The following is a 20,642-nucleotide window of genomic DNA, read 5'->3' as shown; positions in this document are numbered from 1 at the left end:
GAAGAAGGACATGATCTAGGTTGTTTTACAAGGATCACTCTGTTTTCTACTGCATTGAAAAAAAGGCCATAGGGGACAAAGGTAAAAGCAGGGTGAAATGTCACAAAGCTGTTCAGAATAGTTTAGATAAGAATGATAACAGTAAGTGTGAGGGAAGACCTTTTAGAACTAACACGCCAAAAAGATATCCTTTTCATTATAGGGGACTGGAATGCAAAAGTAGGAAGTCAAGAAACACCTGGAGTAACAGGCACATTTGGCCTTGGAATATGGAATGAAACAGGGCAACGGCTAATATAGTTTTGCCAAGAAAACGCACTGGTCATAGCAAACACTCTCTTCCAACAACACAAGAGAAGACTCTACACATGGACATCACCAGATGGTCAACACCGAAATCAGACTGATTATATTCTTTGCAGCCAAAGATGGAGAAGCTCTATACAGTCAACAAAAACAAGACTACGAGCTGACTGTGGCTCAGATGATGAACTCCTTATTGCCAAATTCAGATGTAAATTGAAGAAAGTAGGGAAAACCACTAGACCATTCAGGTAAACTATTTAGGTAGATCATTTGACCTAAATCAAATCGCTTATGATTATACAATGGAAGTGAGAAACAAATTTAAGGGACTAGATCTGATAGACAGAGTGCCTGATGAACTATGGACAGAGGTTCTTGACATTGTACAGGAGACATGGATCAAGACCATCCTCAAGACAAAGAAATGCAAAAAAAGCAAAATGGCTGTCTGGGGAGGCCTTACAAATAGCTGTGGAAAGAAGAGAAGCAAAAAGCATAGGAGAAAAGGAAAGATATAAGCATCTGAATGCAGTGTTCCAAAGAATAGCAAGGAGAGATAAGAAAACCTTCCTCAGTGATCAATGCAAAGAAATAGAGGAAAACAACAGAATGGGAAAGACTAGGGATCTCTTCAAAAAAATTAGAGATGGCAAGGAAACATTTCATGCAAAATGGGCTCAATAAAGGACAGAAATGGTACAGACCTAGCAGAAGCAGAAGATATTAAGAAGAGGTGGCAAGAATACACAGAAGAACTGTACAAAAAAGATGTTCATGACCCAGAAAATCACGATGGTGTAATCATTGACCTAGAGCCAGACATCCTGGAATGTGAAGTCCAGTGGGCCTTAGAAAGCATTACTATGAATAAAGCTAGTGGAGGTGATGAAATTCCAGTTGAGCTATTCCAAATCCTGAAAGATGATGCTGTGAAAGTGCTGCACTCAATATGCCAGCAAATTTGGAAAACTCAGCAGTGGCCACAGGACTGGAAAAAGTCAGTTTTCATTCCAATCCCAAAGAAAGGCAATGCCAAAGAATGCTCAAACTACCGCACAATTGCACTCATCTCACACGCTAGTACAAAATTCTCCAAGCCAGGCTTCAGTAATACGTGAACTGTGAACTTCCAGATGTTCAAGCTGGTTTTAGAAAAGGCAGAGGAACCAGAGATCAAATTGCCAACATCTGGTGGATCATTGAAAAAGCAAGAGAGTTCCAGAAAAACATCTATTTCTGCTTTATTGACTATGCCAAAGCCTTTGATTGTGTGGATCACAATAAACTTGGACAATTCTTCAAGAGATGGGAATACCAGAACACCTGACCTGCCTCTTGAGAAACCTATATGCATGTCTGGAAGCAACAGTTAGAACTGGACATGGAACAACAGACTGGTTCCAAATAGGAAAAGGAGTACATCAAGGCTGTATATTGTCACCCTGCTTATTTAACTTCTATGCAGAGTACATCATGAGAAACGCTGGGCTGGAAGAAGCACAAGCTGGAATCAAGATTGCCAGGAGAAATATCAATAACCTCAGATATGCAGATGACACCACTCTTATGGCAAAAAGTGAAGAGGAGCTAAAAAGCCTCTTGATGAAAGAGAAAGAAGAGACTGAAAAAGTTGGCTTAAAGGTGAACATTCAGAAAACTAAGATCATGGCATCTGGTCCTTTCACTTCATGGCAAATAAATGGGGAAACAGTGGAATCTGTGGCTTACTTGATTTTGGGAGGCTCCAAAATCACTGCAGATGGTGATTGCAGCCTTGAAATTAAAAGACGCTTACTCCTTGGAAGGAAAGTTATGACCAACCTAGATAGCATATTGAAAAGCAGAGACATTACTTTTCCAACAAAGGTCCATCTAGTCAAGGCTATGGTTTTTCCAGTGGTCATGTATGGATGTGAGAGTTGGACTGTGAAGAAAGCTGAGTGCTGAAGAATTGATGCTTTTGAACTGTGGTTTTGGGGAAGACTCTTGAGAGTCCCTTGGACTGCAAGGAGATCCAACCAGTCCATCCTAAAGGAGATCCGTCCTGGGTGTTCATTGGAAGGACTGATGTTAAAGCTGAAACTCTAATACTTTGGCCACCTCATGCGAAGAGTTGACTCATTGGAAAAGACTCTGATGCTGGGATGGGTTGGGGGTAGGAGGAGAAAGGGACGACAGAGGATGAGATGGCTGGATGGCATCACCGACTTGATGGACATGGGTTTGGGTAAACTCCGGGAGTTGGTAATGTACAGGGAGGCCTGGCATGCTGTGATTCATGGGGTCACAGAGATGGACACAACTGAGCGACTGAACTGAACTGAAAGGGCAGTTGATTTCTGCTTATCTTTTTAAAGACAGAACCAACAAGATTTCCTGATGGACAAGAAAGAGATTGTGTAAGAAAAAGAGGACTGAAGAATGACTTTAGGTTTTTGGCCTAAGCAAGTGAAAGGATGGAATTTCCATTGTCAACTACAGACTGGCACTTACCAAGAGCATTCCCAATGACTGAACAAGGCATTTGCCATCTACATCTACTGAGATTGAACACCATGCTGCTATAGCTGGTGACTGTCAGCAACCCCCATGGAAGTTCAGAGTGGAGTGAGGCACTCTGTGGTCCAGGGAATCTGGTGGGACAGGTCTTTAGATAGTTGGATGTTTTTAGGAACAGATTTTATGATCTCCATCCTTGCATCTCCTCATATCTAGAGAAGCACTAAATTCCTTCATGGTGACATCAGACCCTCGTGACTAACAAAAAACCTTTTGTAAATTGAGTGCTTCATGGTATTGAACTCCCCCTTCACAAAAACTTTATATACTGACTTTCCCCCACTGCTGCTTTGGAGCAGTTTGTCAGAGGTATCTGAGATGTTGCCTCCCGGTCTGCAGTCCTCATTTTGCCCCAAATAAAACTTAACTCACAACTCTTACGTTGTACACCCTTTTTAGTCGACAGTTATGGCTACCGATGAAGTGACCCAGAATGCACTTCCTTCCTTCAACTGGACTCTACAAGGAACTGGAGCTTTGGTATCAGCGGCGGCCCCTTGTGCCCATCTGCCTCCTTGGGGAGTACAGACGAATTTGGGTAAGTCTTTCCTGGTTCTTGAATCTCTCATAATGGTTGAGATTCTATTTGGTGGTTGAGCAGGTTACCTGCCCCCTCCTAGTAGGAAAGATACTAGGGGGAACCCGGGTGAAACATCTGGGGTATACCCACTCATGGTCTAGACACTGAGTGGGACTCGTTTGAAAGATACCAAAGTCCCACACAGTTAAAAGATGCTGGGTGGGGGGTTGGCTGAAAGATGCCAGGAGAATTGCCCATCCAGTGGAAAGGTACTGGGTATGGGGGGATCGACTGAAAAAAAAAAAAATCAAAGAATATCCAGGGCTTGGCTGATAGATGCCAAGGTTGCTGCGTTGTAGGGCACTCAGTTGTCTTGGCTGAGTGGTTAAGAGGCTGATCTGACACTTTTCCTCAATTTGACTGCCATTATAGAATTTGTCAGGATAAAAGTGAGGAAAATACATGAGAGCATTGCTCTGAAGAAAAAGGACAAGACTCCTCCTGGCTGGTTTCGGTTTTCTCAGGTGACTGAGAACTTTATGGGCATGGTGGAGGCCTAGTCCTCATGCCGTGCAGTGGTCCCATAGGGAAACCCACTCATTAATTAAAACACTTGCTTGTCTGGGGGCCGCACATAAGAGCTGGCCATTCAGTGACCTGAGCAGCCATGGTGGTCTTAGATTGCTGGAGGCAGAATCCGAGACACGTAAGACGAGCTGAAACGACTCTGGAGTGACTCCTGGAGGAGTTAAGTTCACAAGCAGCACTTTGGCCCACTACACAAGTTCACTAGTGATTTTTATCCCAGACAAATTCAGCTTAAAATGGGAAACAGAATCTCTCAACAGACACAAAGGCGTGTCATAAAGCCAGCCTCTGACTAACATTCTCGCCAGATTCATGTACAATACATATGAAGCTCACACTTGCAAGTACCTAGTTAATTGGAGAAATTATACTAAAAGAGATCTCAACCTAAAACGGCCAAATTTGGGTTCTTTTGATACTCTAAAATTGATATTTTTGCGTGTACAATTAGAAAAGGCCGGCCGTGTTTGACTGGTACCTAGAAGCTTCTAAAACAGAAAATGATAGAGTAACTTCTTTGCAGAAAATCAACAAGAAATTGCTTGAAACTATATCAAAACTAAAACAAGGCTGCTAGCATTGACTTTGCCAGGTCGCAAGTCTAATTGAACTGGGAAGTCACGTTTGGCATTTATGCCTTTTGGCTTTTGATTTCTGGGCATCTCTTTGCCTTTTGTTTCATTTGGAGTGTGACTCCTGGCTGGTGAAGTTCTGGTTCGGTTTGGTTTGTTGGTTTAGTTTGACTGCACAGACATCTGGTACAAACTATTCGAGCTAATATGTGAATTTCTCACTCCAAGGTTCCACACTCTACCTGGGAATCCCTTGGAAAAAAATTTTTAAATGATTGGTCAATCTATAGCTATGATCCAGTGACAAAGAAAATGGCCTAAAACTATTAGATCTTTATTGACATAGGATAGGAAAATGAACTGAAGTTCCCTTTTGTCCAGGACTTCCTCCTGTAATCAACAGCCTGGAGCTGATCAAACTAAGACCCCTACTTCCTCAGAGGGACAATCCCTGCTGGGACCAATCTGCCCTTGTTTTCAGGGCCAAGTTGAGTACTACCTGGTCTAAATTTTGGCTCTAAAACTATGGTCACACACAAAAAATATACAATTTTTGACAATGTGGTCATAATATTTTTAGACTCCAGTATGTCTCAGTGTGTGTCTTTATTTCTTTCAATAATATTGCTGATTGCTGGGATCGGTTTGTAAATGAGCTCTAATCTAATTTGCCTTAAAAAAAAAAAGTAAATGCTTACAAATCAAATAATTCTAAATACAAGAGAAATTAACCTAAATGAATTTCAGGTTCATGTGAATTGGAAAATATTCAGTGTTAAACACCTGATATTAATGTTTATTTGTTGATCTGAATAATGTAGACATGTTTAAGAGTAATTAACATTAAGCAGAATATTTTCACTGTACCTAGATTTAATATAAATTAAATATTATATCTGTTACAAGTTTGTTAGCGAGGAAATTACCTTGCTGAGTGAAGAAACTTCTAAAAAACTGTAAATGAGATATGAGCCTTTAGACAAACTCTATTAAGAATAATTATGCTTTAGGAATGTCTGTCTAAATAGTCTATCCAGATTGGGGTAACTTGAACTTCTAAGGGTTGTGCTAAACTAAGTGTTGGAAGCCTATTGAATAGCTAAGTCATTTCCAAATAAAATAAATAAAAAGATTTTGAAACATTTACTACTAAACACTACCTCTTACAGAGAAACTAAAGAGATTTGGGATCAAAAAGAAATGTTTGGTGCCATCCTAAAATGTTATCTCCAAGAAAACAAAGGTTTTAGAAATTATCACTGGTATTTATGCTCACCGATCTATAAAATGCTGATGTAAAAGTCAGTTCTTGGTTGCTTAAGGGAAGTAGGAAGTGTCTTTTCGATAAAGAAGGTATGAGGAATGGAATTACCTTTTTGTTAAGGGAAAAGGAAGTAACCCTGACTTATAGGTGGCTTTTTAGGATGGAAGAACACAGTAATGGGTACAGAAAGTGATAAGGTTTGTGAAAAGTGAACCATGAGGAAAGAGTTTTGTATATGGTTAGGACTAAGTTTAAAATAAAGTTAATCAAGTTTACCTTTTAAGTAAAGTAAGCTGATGCCAAAACTTGAATTTAGCTTTTCTCTCTGTTAAGAGGACACTTTGTCTTCAGATATTGGACTGCCTTTGATAATAGATTTAAGTTTCTTTGTCTCTTTAATGTTCTGTTCTGAAATTCTTTATTGTGACTTTGGCTAGGTGAACAGCTATTGTTTCACAATGACCTATAGTCCTATCTGACTGAGTGTTCTAAATGTGTTTTTTTAATATAAATTTATTTATTTTAATTGCAGGTTAATTACTTTATAATATTGTACTGCTTTTTCCATACATCAACATGAATCCACCACAGGTATACACGTGTTCCCCATCCTGAACCCCCCTCCCTCCTCCCTCCCTATACCATCCCTCTGATTTTTTTTATATTTGTTGACAAAGCTTCCTAAATAATTCTAATGAAGATTTCTAGCTAACTTTGGGATGCTTCAGAGGGCCCCTGAAGCATCCCAAAGAGAGATATTACACTAATTAGGTTCATTTTGTATACAGAATTACATGGGGGATATTGTCAAGTGAGCAGTAAGTCTTGGGTTATATTGTATGGTAAATGTTACTAATATAGATATCCTAGAAACTGTATGGAGTTCCTAAAAGTTTGATATATTTGGGTAAAATGTTATCAAGCATAATTCTAGTTACTATCTCAAAATATTGTCATAGCACTAACCAAGTTTTGAAAAAAATGCTTCCTCTTCAAGATTTATAAAAAGGACTTTTGGATAAATACCAGTTTTTGAACTGGGTAAAAATTCTAATGAAAAACCTGATGATGTCACAAAGGTTTACAAAAAAGATTGAATGAACTGCTTAGAACTGAATATGCTTATTACTTTTATGGTTTTTAGTTTTCCAAGCTTAAGAAAAACCTTCCCCTCAAACTAATTATGATGGTAATTTGGTAAAATTATATTTTATAAACAAATTGAAACATCTATCTTTTCTATCTGAACCCTCCAGAGATTAGAAACTCTTAGTTTCCAGTAACTTTATCAGAAAAGTTAGGAAGGTTATCGTACTAGCAGGTACAGAAATCTGAAAGAACTTGAAGGAATCTGAGACCTTGAGAAGGGAGGAATTTACTTAGATCTGTTAGACAAAATCTATGATAAACCTTTGGCATGACTTTTCTTGCCCTGAAAGGTTTTATTTTAAAAGTTCAGTCTGAGACTTTTATAGTCTCAGCAAAGCAAAAAAGTCTATGATCAATTATGGTTATATAAATCATCAAGCCAAGTTTATTGCGACCAGACCTATATTACAAACAAGTATTAATTTGTTATATTTCTTAAAAATGATGGTGATTTTAGGGAGAAAAAGATGTTTCAATGAATGTTAAATACCAGTTTGTTAATGGAGGTCTGTATCTACTAAGACTCATTTCCTGGATAGTTCTTTGCTGTTAGGGTATATTAATGTAAAATTTAATTGAATTATTAAAGGACACTCTAGGGTTGTTTCTGAAGCTCATCTCAGTAATCTCTCTTTAGATGAAGATCAGATGCCTCTCACATTACTTTCAATCAAGACTGGAAGAAGACATAATTTAAGGAACTGTCTCTAACCTGTATGGAATGAACTTTCTATCAGGTAGTCTTAACTAGCTCATGCCCAGCGAAATTGAAGGGAAATTGACTCTTTGGTTAACTCCCGCTTCCAAAGGCCCCTAAGCTGGACTGGTCCATAGTGAGGCCTGATGACCTCAAACTCACTTTAAAACAATGCTCAAACGGAGGAAACTAAACTACACTAGGATGAGAAGAAGATGACATCAGAAGTAGACAGCTTGCCCAAGCTACTGATCTGATTTTTATGATCATTTGTAATGTTTTCTTGATTCCTTGGACCTATGTCTATCAATTACATGTTTTAAAAACTCAATCCAATTGTTGGGTTATGGCCAATTACCTGTGCCTAGTACTTCTGGGCTATCTGTTCTCTAGGTAGATTTCTGTTCTCTAGGGCTCTGATTGGACACCCCCTAGGAAATTTATTTTAGATGAGTGTTCAGTCCTGTTCTATTTATGATATTACTAGATGGGATCCTCCCACCTGGCCAATTAAAAATACCTGCTCTGATGCTGGCGATAGATTTAAGTTTTTTCTTAGGGTCATTTAAACTCAGTCAGAGTGATGAGCTAAGTCTCAATAAAAAATTAACTTCTCATCTATTAAAAGGAAGACTCCCACAATTATGGGGTGGATCTACATGGTTAACACCAGGCTATGGTTATTTAAGTTTAAAAGCTCCTCTATGTTGGGAAGGGTTAAACCATACTAAAATGATCAACTTGGTAACTATGAGACAAGGCTGGGTGCTTTATGAACTATGTCTATTATTACCCTTAGAGAGAGTGATTGGTATGTAACTCAGTGGATTTGTGGCACTAATTTGTGCCTTTCACATCTACAGGAATGGATACGAAGGTGTAGCCTGGGATTCTCATGAATTTAAGGTCATACATGTTAATGAATTAGAGGTAACCCTAACCAATCTCGGAGAAGGCAATGGCACCCCACTCCAGTACTCTTGCCTGGAAAATCCCATGGATGGAGGAGCCTGGTAGGCTGCAGTCCATGGGGTCGCAAAGAGTCAGACACAGCTGAGCGACTTAACTTTCACTTTTTGCTTTCATGCATTGGAGAAGAAAATGGCAACCCACTCCAGTGTTCTTGCCTGGAGAATCCCAGGGATGGGGGAGCCTGGTGGGCTGCCATCTGTGGGGTTGCACAGAGTCAGACACGACTGAAGCGACTTAGCAGCAGACTTAGCAGCAGCAGCTAACCAATCTACCATTGGTATGATCCCAATGGGCCAAAGATCTGTATTGTACTGGTATGACATCTGCTCTCTCATATTTGCTTATTCTTCACAGAATGTATCACACTTTTTCCTCTAGACAGATAGATATAATTTAATGTTTGTCTCCCCTGATGACCATGTTGTCTTTATACACCAGTGTATTCCCAGTACATAAAGTGATGTCTGGCAGACAGGTGCTCAGTACCTATTTGTTTAATGAACAAAGTAGAGAAGAAAGCTGGCATTTATTTAACACTTAGCCTCATGCTAGACACATTCACATAAATTCACATTTATACCTTATAACAGTTTTGTGAGGAAGGAATTATTAGCACATTTTTAAGACGATGAAAGTCAGAGAGACTATATAACTCTCCTAATATCACAGCATTATTAGCTAGCAGCATCAGGATTCAAACTGAGGATACTTTGAATTCAAAGCTAGTGCTCTCACTCTACCACATTGCTTCTTCTTTTATTGTAAATTGAGACATAATCGATATACAACATTGTGAAATTATATATATATATATATATATATATATATATATATAACAATATGATCACTACGGGAGCATTAGCTAACAGCTCTCTCATGTCACATAATTATTTCTTCTTGTGTTGAGAACAGTTAAGATCTAGTCTGTGGGAGAGGGCGAGGGTGGGATGGTTTGGGAGAATGGCATTGAAACATGTATATTATCATATGTGAAACGGATTGCCAGTCCAGGTTCGATGCATGATACAGGGTGCTTGGGGCTGGTGCACTGGGATGACCCAGAGGGATGGGATGGGGAGGGAGGTGGGAGGGGGTTTCAGGATGGGGAACACATGTACACCCGTGATGGATTCATGTCAGTGTATGGCAAAACCACTACAATATTGTAAAGTAATTAGCCTCCAAAAAAATAAATTAATTAATGTAAAAAAAGATCTAGTTTCTTAGCAACTTTAAATTGTATAACACAGTTTTGTTGTCTATAATCACTATGTTGTGCCTTAGATTTCCAGAATTTATTTACTTACTAGTTGCAAGTTTTTACCCTTAAACAACATCTCCCCAGGTCCTCCATCCCCCAGCCCTTTACTACATTACTTCAATATCTGTTTACTGTGACTTCCCTATTGACTCAATGATGTAAAGGATGTACCAGGGAGTTCACACCAGTCAGAATGGCTGCGATCCAAAAGTCTACAAATAATAAATGCTGGAGAGGGTGTGGAGAAAAGGGAACCCTCTTACACTGTTGGTGGGAATGCAAACTAGTACAGCCACTATGGAGAACAGTGTGGAGATTCCTTAAAAAACTGGAAATAGAACTGCCTTATGATCCAGCAATCCCACTGCTGGGCACACACACTGAGGAAACCAGAAGGGAAAGAGACACGTGTACCCCAATGTTCATCGCAGCACTGTTTATAATAGCCAGGACATGGAAGCAACCTAGATGCCCATCAGCAGATGAATGGATAAGAAAGCTGTGGTACATATACACAATGCAGTATTACTCAGCCATTAAAAAGAATACATTTGAATCAGTTCTAATGAGGTGGATGAAACTGGAGCCTATTATACAGAGTGAAGTAAGCCAGAAGGAAAAACACCAATACAGTATACTAACACATATATATGGAATTTAGAAAGATAGTAACAATAACCCTGTGTACGAGACAGCAAAAGAGACACTGATGTATAGAACAGTCTAATGGACTCTGTGGGAGAGGGAGAGGGTGGGAAGATTTGAGAGAATGGCGTTGAAACATGTAAAATATCATGTATGAAATGAGATGCCAGTCCAGGTTCGATGCACGATACTGGATGCTTGGGGCTGGTGCACTGGGACGACCCAGAGGGATGGTATGGGGAGGGAGGAGGGAGGAGGGTTCAGGATGGGGAACACATGTATACCTGTGGTGGATTCATTTTGATATTTGGCAAAACTAATACAATTATGTAAAGTTTAAAAATTAAAAAAAAAAAATAAAAGAAACAGAAGGAAGGAATAAGACAAATATTTGAAGCTAAATATTTTCACTTCAATTCCAAATATCTAAATATCACAGAGAAAGTTGGATTACAAACAACTATACAAATGAATTTTTGTAAAGTAACATATTGATAAATTGGGGTGTCAACAGCACACCCCTGAAATTTTTAAAACATATTTTATTTTGGGTATGTTAAATTTTAATAGGTAATACGTATACAAATAATAAATGCTGAACATGGGTTAGAAAAAATGGAACCCTCCTACAAGATTGGTGGGAATGCAAACTGTTGCAGCCACTATGGAGAACAGTATGGGGGTTCCTTAAAAAAATGAGAAAAAAAGAGCTACCATATGGCCCAGCAATCCTACTCCTGGGCTTATATTCAGAGGAAACCATAATTCAAAAAGATACATGCACCCCAATGTTCATAGCAGTGCTATTTATAATAGCCAAAACATGGAAGCAACCTAAGTTTCTATCAACAGATGAATGGGTAAAGATGTGGTACATATATACAATGGAATATTACTTAGCCATAAAAAGAACGGAATAATTCCATTTGCAGCATCATGGATGGACCTAGAGGTTATCATACTAAGTGAAGTATACCAGACAAAGAAATACAAGTATATGATATCGCTTAATATGTGGAATCTATAAAATACAAATGCACTTATTTAAAAAACAGAAACAGATTCACGTAGACATAGAGACAAACTTATGGTTACCAAAGGGGAGGAGAGATGAATTAGGAGTAGGGATTAATAGATATGTACTACTATATATAAACCAGATAAACAACAAGGATTTACTGTATAATACAGGGAACTCTATTCAGTATGTTGTAATAACCTTTAATGGAAAAGAATATGAGAAAGAATATGTATATATAATTATAACTGAATCACTTTGCTGTGTATCTGAAACTAACACAATATTGTAAGTCAACAATGTGCTGTGCTCAGATCACTCAGTCGTGTTTGATTCTTTATGACCTTTTGGACTGTAGCCCGCCAGGCTCCTCTAGCCATGGGATTTTTCAGGCAAGAATACTGGAGTAGGTTGTTATTTCCTCCTCCACGGGATCTTCCTGATCCAGGGATCAAACCTATGTCTCCTGTGTCTCCTGCATTGCAGGTGGATTCTTTACCACTGAGCCATCAGTAAAAAGGTAATATGTACTCCTATTTGAAAAAATAAAACAATACAGAAGCTTATAAAGTAAAGCTCCAAATCACCTTAACCTCCCTCCCAATCTCACTCTCCAGCAGTAACCAGATTTAATAATTTGATGTGTTGTGAACATGTATTTTGGTTTCTGAAAAAATATCTACAATTTCCACTAAAAGACTGTTATGAAACTCACAATTGGCAGTTATTATGACAGTGAATCCAGGTGTTGGTAAATGTTTTTCATTTAGTGTGTTTTTTCTCAGAGCATGTCTTTGTAATAATTTACATGCAGGGTTCAAAGGGCCATGCAGATTTCATATGGTACTTCCTACTTAAGGAAGCCTTTTCTTTTCCTTTTTCTTCCTCTCTTACAGTCACTCACATATTAATTTGTTCCAATATGTATTGAGTGCCTACAATATGTCTGGCACTAGGAATATAATCATGAACAAGACAGACACAGTCCTTGGTCTCCTTATAGGTTAAAGGGAAGAACCCCAAAGAGAAGAGACAAATACACAATTTTAACTCAAGGTGATGAGTAGTATGACAGAATGTGACTCTTAAACTTTAGTGCACAGCACAGTCGTTTGGGATTCTCGCCAAATTGCAGTCTGGTCCTACACCAGACCCACTAAATCTGGAGAGTAGATATTAGGAATTTGTATTTTAATAAGCTCCCAGGTGGCTCCAACTGGAGTATTTTATTTTGGCGACATATAGAGGCAGAAGGAGAGCAATAGGGAGTATATATGTGGCATTAAGTTTGTTTAAAGGGAGTTAAGGAAGACTTCTGAGAACAGTATGTCTAAATTGAGACCTGAACAATGAGTCAGGACTAACTAGGCAATTGGAATTTGGGGGTGGGGAGGTGGATAAGTGCAAAAGAAGAGAGACTTGCCTGAATCTGAGAGGGAGAGAGCCTACACTCAGGAAGTGAAAGAAGTTCAATATGGCTAAAGAGTACAGTTTGAGGTGGGTAGGTAAATGGCAGGTGAATAAGAACCCCTTTGGAAAGAGTAGTTTGAAGTGACAACCAAGGCTAGTATTGCAGGAATTGTTAACATTTAGGGGAAGTGAAGAGGAGGTCAAGAAGACTAACAAGGGCCATTCAATTATTTTCTGTCATGTCTTTGTCATATACTTTTTCCCACTTATACATATATCATTTTCTCTCTAAACATAAAAAATAATCCCTTACATTTTTACTCTCACACATTTTTCCTTTCAAATGGACTGTCACAACAAATATATGAGATACATTGGGCAGATATTATTATTTCCATTTTACTCACGAGAAAACTATGGCTCATAGAAGTTAAATTTCTTAAGGCCTCAAAGTTACTAAGAAGCACAAAACTGATACATGATTTAGATTTTTTTAATGTTTGTTATGATTTGTTTTGGGGTATGTTTTTCAATGTTCTTATACTCTCTATTCCCCTATTTGAGGGTTTTTTGAATTCTGACTTTATCCTCCAAAATTATATACATTCCAGCCATCTGAAAGCCATTACACTGTTGAAAATATTGTCACCAAACTAGTAATGATGGCACAGGTCCCAGCAACTTAAGTAAGACCTACTCTTTTTCACCCCTCTCTATGATGGATAACCCTTAATTTTTTTTTTGGTAACAAGCTTGTAGAAGAAAAGAAATGTGTTGACATTATAGTACATGTTGCAAAATCAGCAGTACCTTGTGAGTACTTATTAACTAAGTACAATATTCATAGTAATAGCCTTTTCTATAACAGCCCAACATACTATAAAAGAGTTTATTGCTATGATTTTCAGTTTCACAGTTCAAATAAAGCAGAATGCTTTCATAAAACACCATTGACATAAACTCAGTTTCTGGAAATGTGCTTCCTTTAACTTTCAAAGTGTTAGTCGCTCAGTCATGTCTGACTCTTTGCGACCCCATGGACTGTAGCCTGTCAGGCTCCTCTGTCCATGGAATTCTCCAGGCAAGAATACTATAGCGGGTTTCCATTTCCTTCTCCAAGGGATCTTCCTGACCCAGGGATTGAACCCAGGTCTCCCGCATTGCAGGTGGATTCTTTACCGCTTGAGCCACCAAGGAAGCCCTTTAACTTTGCTTCCTTCTATTTGCATATTTCTTACTAACTCCTAAGAGAACTGAATTCTCAGGTTCATCAATTCTGTTATTTTCTTTGGTCTACTTTCATTTCAGAGTTATGTTCTTAAGAGCTTCTAACTTTACTTTTCACTGTCTCCAAGAATACTACTTCTTCATTAGAGCTGGAGAAAGGTTGTTGTTATTTCTCTTTTGGAGTTGGGATTCTTCTTAAACTGGGGACATTTCAGAAAGACAATGACTAAGTGGTTAAAAGTCAATAAGATTAGTGTTCCCTATATTTAATGGGGAAAGAATTTAAAATTTCTCTGGGAACACAGCTGTAGTGTCAGTCCCTTGCCTCTACCACACTCTGGAGGGAGAAACTTTCCCAGAGAGCTAGTGCAGGAATAGGGATAATTGAAAAGACTAGAAAAGTAAGATTATAATAATATTTAGTTGGGTTATTAGGTAGTGTAAAAGGAGGACTCTTTGAAGGGGAAAAAGCAAGATTTAAATTACATTAAATTTCTTAATTTTAATTAGTTACATTAAATTAATGTGGGGATGAGGGGCGGTCCTAAGATGGTGGAGGAATAAGACAGAGAGACCATTTTCTCTCCCACAAATTCATCGAAAGACCATTTGAATGCTGAGAAAATTCCACAAAACAACTTCTGAATGCTGGCAGAGGACACCAGGCACCCAGAAAGGCAGCCTACTGTCTTCGAAAGGAGGTAGGACAAAATATAAAAGATAAAAAGAGAGACAAAAGAGTTAGGGATGGAGACCCATCCCGGGGAGGGAGTCATAAAAGAGGTTTCCAAACACCAAGAAACAGGCGGGTTTGTGGGAAGTTTTGGAATCTCAGAGGGCAACATAACTGGGAGGAAAAATAAATAAATAAAACCCAGAGATTATGTGCCTAATGGCAACTCCCAGAGGAGAAGTAGCCCAGACTCTTGCATTCGCCACCAGCAAGTGGGGGCTGAACATAGAGGCCCGGGCTGCGTTGCTCAGGGGAGGGACCGGGCCTGAATACCCTGAGGACAATCTGAGGGAGCTAACATGAGATAGCAACCCAAACTATGGGATAGCCAGAGAGAGAGAGAGAGAGAGAGAGAAGAGAGAGAGAGAAAAGAGAGAAAACTTTTCCACAAAAAGCTCTAACCTAAGGCACTGCCAGGCCAGCTCACAGAACAAAGGAGTGAGCGAATACCAGAGGAGAGCTAGCTGGCTGAGGACCGGCCCATCCCCCACCGGAAGCAGGGAGACAGGGAGTCAGGCTGGCAACAGCCAGAGCTGGAAAGGGGTACCATCTACCAAACTGCAAGCAAGGTCCCCAGTTTCTAACCAAGTCTTTCTGGGATCCTGGATGGTTGACATACACCGGGAGGGTCACAGCCAGAGATCAACTCCCCAGAGGAGACACACCAGACACCTGAGACAGCACTCCCAATGCGCACCCAGGAAACCAAGCGGCTAGGACAGGGGAGGTGATAAGATGCACTGCCCAACTTGAGGAGAGTGTGCTCGTCAAGCACCTGATCGCCTGAGCAGCTCGGACCTGGGAAGGGCACAAAAAGCAGGCCCAACCAAGTCTGCACATTTGTGGAGTACCAGAGAACCTGAACCTGAGCAGCTTAGACCTGGGAAGTGCACGCAACCCAGGGCCCACCTTAGGCAGTTCCCCTGCAGAGCAACCTGGAGCCTGAGCAGTGTAGACTGGGAAAGCACATAAGCCATGAGCAGGGGCAAACCCAGTGTGGCTGAGACACTGAGCACTCCCCACACACGCCAGTGATATTGGTTTGCAGTGTTCCTCCCTCCCCACAGCATGACTGAACAAGTGAGGCTAAATAAGTGACCACATTCGCCCCTTTGTGTCAGGGCAGAAATTAAACACTGAAGAGACTTGCAAACAGAAGAAGCCAAAATAAACAGAGGAAACTGCTTTGGAAGTGACAGGTGCAACAGACTGAAACCCGGTAGTCAGTACCAACTACATTGGAAGGGGCCAATAGACCTTGAGAAGTATAAGCTAGATCAAGGAACTATCTGAAATGGAACTGACCCCACACTGCCTGCAAGAGCTCCAGAGAAATTCCTAGATATATTTTTACTATTATCACTTTTTGAAATTTAAAAAAATTTTTTTGAAAATTTTAGGTCCTGTATTACTCCTTTATTTTCTTCTTCTTCTTCTTCTTTTTTGGTTTTTATTTTTTTATTTTTCTTTCCAACTACAATTTTATTTTTAAACTTTACAAAATTGTATTAGTTTTGCCAAATATCAAAATGAATCCGCCACAGGTATACATGTGTTCCCCATCCTGTACCCTCCTCCCTCCTCCCTCCCCATACCATCCCTCTGGGTCGTCCCAGTGCACCAGCCCCAAGCATCCAGTATCGTGCATTGAACCTGGACTGGCAACTCGTTTCATACATGATATTTTACATGTTTCAATGCCATTCTCCCAAATCTTCCCACCCTCTCCTTCTCCCACAGAGTCCATAAGACTGTTCTATACATCAGTGTCTCTTTTGCTGTCTCGTACACAGGGTTATTGTTATTATCTTTCTAAATTCCATATATATGCGTTAGTATACTGTATTGGTGTTTTTCTTTCTGGCTTACTTCACTCTGTATAATGGGCTCCAGTTTCATCCACCTCATTAGAACTGATTCAAATGTATTCTTTTTAATGGCTGAGTAATACTCCACTGTGTATATGTACCACAGCTTTCTCATCCATTAATCTGCTGATGGACATCTAGGTTGCTTCCATGTCCTAGCTATTATAAACAGTGCTGCAATGAACATTGCGGTACACGTGTCTCTTTCCCTTCTGGTTTCCTCAGTGTGTATGCACAACAGTGGGATTGCTGGATCATGAAGTAGTTCTATTTCCAGTTTTTTAAGGAGTTCATTTTTATAACCTATCATTACCTTGCAAAAAAAGAAAGACATCGTTTTTAAAGAAATTTTAATAGATTTTTTTTTATTTTTTGTGATTTTTTAAACATATATATATATATATTTTTTTGGGGGGGGGAATCTAACCTCTAGATTTTTAATCTTTCCTTTTTGGTATTTGTTATCAATTCTGTATCTTTAAGAATCTAACCTTCAGTACCCATTTTTACTTGGGAGTGGAATTATTGGCTTGATTGCCCTCTCCCCCTTTTGACACTCCTTTTTTATCCCCTAGGTCACCTCTATTACCTCCATCCCCCTTCCCATCTCTACCCAACTCTGTGAATCTCTTTGGGCATTCTGGGCTGTGGAGAACACTTAGGGAACTGATTACTGGCTAGATTTGTCTCTCTCCTTTTGCCCCCACCTCTTCTCCTCCTGGTCACCTCTATCCCCTTCCTCCCTCTTCTCTTCTCTATGTAACTCCATGAAACTCTCTGGGTGTTCCAGGCTGTCGAGAGAACATAGGTATTTGATTACTGGCTAGATTGCTCTCTCCCCTTTTGGCTCCCCCTCTTCTCAACCTCAGATATGCAGATGACACCACCCTTATGGCAGAAAGTGAAGAGGAACGAAAAAGCCTCTTGATGAAGGTGAAAGAGGAGAGTGAAAAAGTTGGCTTAAAGCTCAACATTCAGAAAACAAAGACCATGGCATCTGGTCCCATTGCTTCATGGGAAATAGATGGGGAAACAGTGGAAACAGTGTCAGACTTTATTTTTTGGGGCTCCAAAATCACTACAGATGGTGACTGCAGCCATGAAATTAAAGGACACTTACTCCTTGGAAGAAAAGTTATGACCAACCTAGATAACATATTAAAAAGCAGAGACATTACTTTGCCAACAAAGGTCCATCTAGTCAAGGCTGTGGTTTTTCCAGTGGCCATGTATGGATGTAAGAGTTGGACTGTGAAGAAAGTTGAGTGCCGAAGAACTGATGCTTTTGAACTGTGGTGTTGGAGAAGACTCTTGAGAGTCCCTTGGACTGCAAGGAGATCCAACCAGTCCATTCTGAAGGAGATCAGCCCTGGGATTTCTTTGGAAGGAATGATGCTAAAGCTGAAACTCCAGTACTCTGGCCACCTCTTGTGAAGAGTTGATTCATTGGAAAAGACTCTGATGCTGGGAGGGATTGGGGGCAGAAGGAGAAGAGGACGACAGAGGATGAGATGGCTGGATGGCATCACTGACTCGACGGACATGAGTCTGAGTGAACTCTGGGAGTTGGTGATGGACAGGGAGGCCTGGCGTGCTGTGATTCATGGGGTCGCAAAGAGTTGGACACGACTGAGTGACTGAACTGAACTGAACTTCACCTGGTCGTCTGTATCTCCCACGTCCCTCTTCTCTTCTCCATGTAACTCAGCGAACATTTCTGGGTGTCCCTCACTGTGGAGAAACTTTTCTCCATTAACCTAGATATTTTATCATAGGTGCTGTATGGATGGAGAAATCTTGAGTCTACTGTAAGAATAAGACTGAAAACCAGAGGCACGAGGCTTAAATCCAAAACCTGAGAACACCAGAGAACTCCTGACTCCAGGGAACATTAATCAATAAAAGCTCATCCAAAAGCCTCCATGCACACCCAAGAGCCAACAAGTTCTGGAGGAAGATATACCACGCAAATTCTCCAGCAACACAGAAACATAGCCCTGAGCTTTAGTATACAGGCTGCCCAAAGTCACTCCAAACCCATTGACATCTCAAAACACACTACTGGACACTTCATTGCACCCCAGAGAGAAGAAATCCAGCTCCACCCACCAGAACACGATGCAAGCTTCCCTAACCAGGAAACTTTGACAAGCTACTTGTCTAACCCCACCCACAGGGAGGAAATTCTGCAATAAAGAAGAACCACAAACTGCCAGAATACAGAAAGTCCACCCCAAACACAGCAATATAAACAAGGTGAAAAGGCAAAGAAATACTCAGCAGGTAAAGGAACATGGTAAATGCCCACCAAACCAAACAAAAGAGGAGGAGATAAGGAGTTTAGCTGAAAAAGAATTCAGAATAACGATCGTAAAAATGATCCGAAATCTTGAAAACAAAATGGAATTACAGATAAATAGCCTGGAGACAAGGACTTAGAAGATTCAAGAAATGTTTAACAAGGACCTATAAGAAATGAAAAAGAATCAATATATAATGAATAATGCAATAAATGAGATCAAAAACACTCTGGAGGGAACCAACAGTAGAATAATAGAGGAAGAAGATAGGATAAGTGAGGTGGAAGATAGAATGGTGGAAATAAATGAAGCAGAGAGGAAAAAAGAAAGAATTAAAGGAAATGAGGACAACCTCAGAGACCTCTGGGACAATGTCAAATGCCTCAACATTTCAATCATAGGAGTCCCAGAACAAGAAGACAAAAAGGAAGGCCATGAGAAAATACTTAAGATTGACTTCCCTAAAATGGGAAAGGAAATAGCCTCCCAAGTCCAAGAAACCCAGAGAGTTCCAAACAGGATAAACCCAAGGCAAAACACCCCAAGACACATATTAATTAAATTAACAAACATCAAACACAAAGAACAAATATTAAAAGCAGCAAGGGAAAAACAACAAATAACACACGAGGGGATTCCCATAAGGATAACAGCTGATCTTTCAACAGAAACTCTTCAGGCCAGAAGGGAATGACGGGATATACTTAAAGTGATGAAAGAAATAAGCCTAAAACCCAGATTACTGTACCCAGCAAAGATCTCATTCAAATATAAAGGAGAAATCAAAAGTTTTACAGACAAGCAAAAGCTGAGAGAATTCAGCACCCCCAAACCAGCTCTCCAACAAATGCTAAAGGATCTTCTCTAGACAGGAAACACAGAATAGGTTTATAAACTCGAACCCAAAGCAACAAAGTGGCAATGGGATCATGCTTATCAATAATTACCTTAAATGTAAATGGATTGAGTGTCCCAACCAAAAGACAAAGACTGGCTGAATGGATACAAAAGCAAGACCCCTATATAGGCTGTCTAAAAGAGACCCACCTCAAACCTAGGGACACATACAGACTGAAAGTGAAGGGCTGGAAAAAGATATTTCATACAAATGAAGAGCGAAAGAAAGCAGGAATAGCAATACTCATATCAGATAAAATAGACTTTGAAGTAAAGGATGTGAAAAGAGACAAAGAAGGACACTACATAATGATCAAAGGATCAATCCAAGAAGAAGATATAACAATTATAAATATATATGCACCGAACATAGGAGCACTGCAATATGTAAGGCAAATGCTAACAAAGGTGAAAGGGGAAATTAACAGTAACACAATAAGAATGGGAGACTTTAATACCCCACTCACACCTATGGGTAGATCAACTAAACAGAAAATTAACAAGGAAACGCACACTTTAAGTGATACAATGGAACAGTTAAACCTAACTGATATCTATAGGACGTTTCACCCCAAAACAAGGAATTTCACCTTTTTCTCAAGTGTACACAGAACGTTCTCCAGGACAGATCACATCCTGGGCCTTCTCCACGTTTT

The sequence above is a fragment of the Bos grunniens genome, chromosome X (genome assembly GCF_055505025.1).
Source record: "Bos grunniens cultivar Pamir isolate PY7600 chromosome X, Bosgru_T2T1.0, whole genome shotgun sequence".
Classification (NCBI taxonomy): Eukaryota; Metazoa; Chordata; class Mammalia; order Artiodactyla; family Bovidae; genus Bos; species Bos grunniens.
The sequence above is the reverse complement of the archived record's forward strand: the minus strand, read 5'-3'. Positions refer to the sequence as shown.